Below are 3,394 nucleotides of genomic sequence, written 5' to 3' on the forward strand. Positions count from 1 at the left end.
GGTGAAATTAAAACATTACATACATTCAGATTCTATTGTTTATGAGTTTACTTTTTAAGTAGTTATGAAAATATTATTTACATTTTCAATTTATGTTATCAAAAGGGATATTCTAACAAGAAACACTAGGGGGCATTCATTGCTCTGTTCAAAGACATTTGTATGCTTTAGTTTTACACTTTCCAATGAAATTTGTTCATATGCTTGAGAAATAAAATATGAAAATTTTCCATATTCCAAAATATGTCAGCATAGGGAAAACTGATAGTAATTACTGGCAGAACAATTTAAAGATAATATGTGTTAGAAAACGTAAAAATGTTGGTTAATGGATTTGTATTTTAACAGTTTAGATTTATATAAAATCAATGCCAGGAGTTTATGAAAAGAAAAAAAGGCAGCATATCACTGAATACTAAACAAACAAACAAACAAAAGCAAAAATAAAAAATAGATGAGTGAGCAACAGGGCACAGGAATACCCAATATATACTGAAGTTATAATGGAAATAATCCCTAAATAATTTTTATTGTGACAATCTCTCTTGAAATATATCAACAAATAATACAAGTATCAAGTTTTCAGAGTTTCTAGCATAGAAAAACAAACCTGACATAACTTTAGACTTACCTTTATTTAAATGCACATGGACTTTGAAAATATAAAAGTAAGTTATAATGTAGAAGTAACAATGAGTTAAATAAATTTATGCAATCCTCAATTGCTGTTTTATTATAAAGTATCACTGAAGTTGCCTCACCTAATTTCCATTCTAAATTTTTCTTATTATACTTTCTTATTCTCTGGCACCTTATACCTTAACTTGTTCATTTATGAATGCAACTATTTTATCGGGCACATTCTATATTTGCAAGGTATTGTGTTGGGTTTTATAACTCTCAAAATCGCGTGTGTATGCTACAGCAAAATGTGATCAAAAAATTTGAGACTAAGTACAAATCCTCACAAACTTTTGCTATGAGATAACTGAAAAAAGCAGTGATTTCAGCATCAATTTTTTTTGGACTGGTCATATGGTTAAATATTTATTTTCTTGAAAATAACCATAATTTTTATATTTATATGTGAAAAAATTTTGATACAAGTGTCATAAACATGAATCCTTTTTTTTTTCAGTTCCAGAAGTAGAGTTTAGTGATTCATCAGTTGCCTCTAACCCAGTGCTTATTACATCAAGTGCCCTCCTTAACACCCATCACCCAGTTACCCCATCCCCTCACCCGCCTCTCCTCCTGCTCTGAGGAAATCAGAGAGGGAGAAAAACCACAAACATGAATCTTAACATGTCTCACCCTTGCCTTTAGAAATCCATTTTTCAGATCAAGGAAGGGTCTAGTCAAAGTTAAATAAATTGAAATAATATGTAGAAAGTCCTTTTAAAAGTATAAAGTGCTGGGGCGCCTGGGTGGCACAGTTGATTAAGCAGCTGACTCGGTTTCGGCTCAGGTCCTGATCTCAGGGTGGTGAGATCGAGTCCCACGTCCCAGGGTGCCACGCTCTGTGCAGAGCCTGCTTCAGATTCTCTCCCTCTCCTTCTACCCCTCCTGCTTGTGTGTACTCCCTCTCTCTACAATAAATAAATAAATCTTAAAAAAAGTAAAAAGTGTTGTTTAGCTGCAAAAAGTTGTCACTTTGGGGTTTGAATTCTGACTTTGATATTTATCAGTTCAGTGTTTTATCTGTAAAAAATGGGAATGACAACTCATTTTATGACCTCTTTCCTCCCTTTTTGTTTTGCTACTTTCCTGAGAAATGACCATAAAAATATAAAAATTATGGTTAAGTGCTGAGAAAATGTTTCTTTCCTTAGGTTTTTGTTAAGCCACATAATTTTATAAGATTACCTGTATATAAAATTGTTAGTATGACTTTACATATTGTGGTCTAAAATCAAGAAATAGTCAGGTGTTTATTTAAATATCCGATCTGTCAACTTAGTGTTTCCCACCAACTCAGGGTGCAGAAGCCTTCCTGGGCTTCACAATCTCTGGCTTAGCTGCTGCTTTCGTGGGAAGCTTCGAAGCAGCCAGCCGTTGCTGTCTAAAAGATGCTTGCTTAGCCTCTCCTGCTTCCTTGGCAGCCCTGATGGCTTGTTCTTGCTGAGCCTTCCTAGCTTCAGGTTAATGATTCCTCCTGGCCATTCTATCAGCAAGAGACGGCACCAACGATGGCCTTCTGGAATTTGACTGCACAGCTTGGGTTCTTGTCTTTTGACTTTCTTCTGACTGTCCTTTTTGTGTTTTCTTCTGTAGAGTATAGTCCAGTTTATCTGCTGAGGATTCCTTTTAGGAAAGAATGCCAACTGGCATTTTGCATTAAGAAATTGGGAAACCTTCCTATCAGTCCTGGTATTGGGCCTCCCATATCTGGGGTAGACCTTGTACCCACTGAAACTGCACAGCTCGACCTTCATGGCTCTGGCAGTGGGCAAGAAGGAAAGATGGTGAAGAACTACTTTGATGTTTTCTTAATCCATTACTTTACATTGAAATCTCAAGTAACATTTAAAAAGGGTCTGATGTTTTTAGGTTTATCCGAAAGGAGCAATAGATTTAAAAGAAGGTTGAGAAACAAATTGTAGACAGCTTCTCTTAGCACAATATGATCTTTTGTTTTGGGAATGAAAGCACTGGAAGATTCCTGGGCATATAGAATACAATTTAATCTTTTAAGGTTTTATTTATTCACGGTTGGGAGGAGTGCTCTATCTACTTTGGAAATAAGGCATATTTGGAACTATTTTTTTCCCTTTAATTTTGATAATATAATGGGCAGTGCCTACTTTTGATAACTACCACAAAAATGAGGCATTTATGGCAACAGCAGGGGACCAACAGGGCAGCTTCTCCCACAGAATCCTTTGAGAGCTTTTGGGACCTTGAAAAAGTGCAAGAAACTTGAATCTAAGCACACCAGCAATGCTATGGTCCATGTCTAATTGCTTCCATTGATACTTGATGGCCCCAATACTTTGTCTTCTCCTTAAGCTACTGATATTATCATGAATTTACCTCACCCTCAGCCAGCTTGTTATCCCCTGACCAAAATCTTTAGTGACCCACAAACATATTTCACATTGAGTACATATTCTTCAGCTTGGTATTTAGAGCCCTCCATAACTTACCTGCCCAATGTAACCTCTCATGAGTTCTTATTCCACTTTCTGTGCTTTAGTTAAACCTACAATGTGCTTTTTTCTAAGATGATACTACATTTTCTCACCTTTGCACATTTTCTCCTTCTGTTCCATTTACTAGGAATACTCTCTCCATTTCCATCTGCCAGAATTCTATTAATCTTCAGGATGCATCCACACACCAAATCCTTTATTAAGCCCCCTCACTAATGTTTGGCTGTGACCACTCTCTTTTT

General features: G+C 36.0%; 1 pseudogene; it reads right to left on the bottom strand.

The window, feature by feature from the left end:
- Positions 1–1,956: 1,956 nt before the first annotated feature.
- LOC105238889 lies at positions 1,957–2,444 on the bottom strand (annotated as a pseudogene).
- Between the last annotated feature and the right edge of the window lie 950 nt (positions 2,445–3,394).

Source organism: Ailuropoda melanoleuca, chromosome 5 (assembly GCF_002007445.2).
Source record: "Ailuropoda melanoleuca isolate Jingjing chromosome 5, ASM200744v2, whole genome shotgun sequence".
Taxonomy (NCBI): Eukaryota; Metazoa; Chordata; class Mammalia; order Carnivora; family Ursidae; genus Ailuropoda; species Ailuropoda melanoleuca.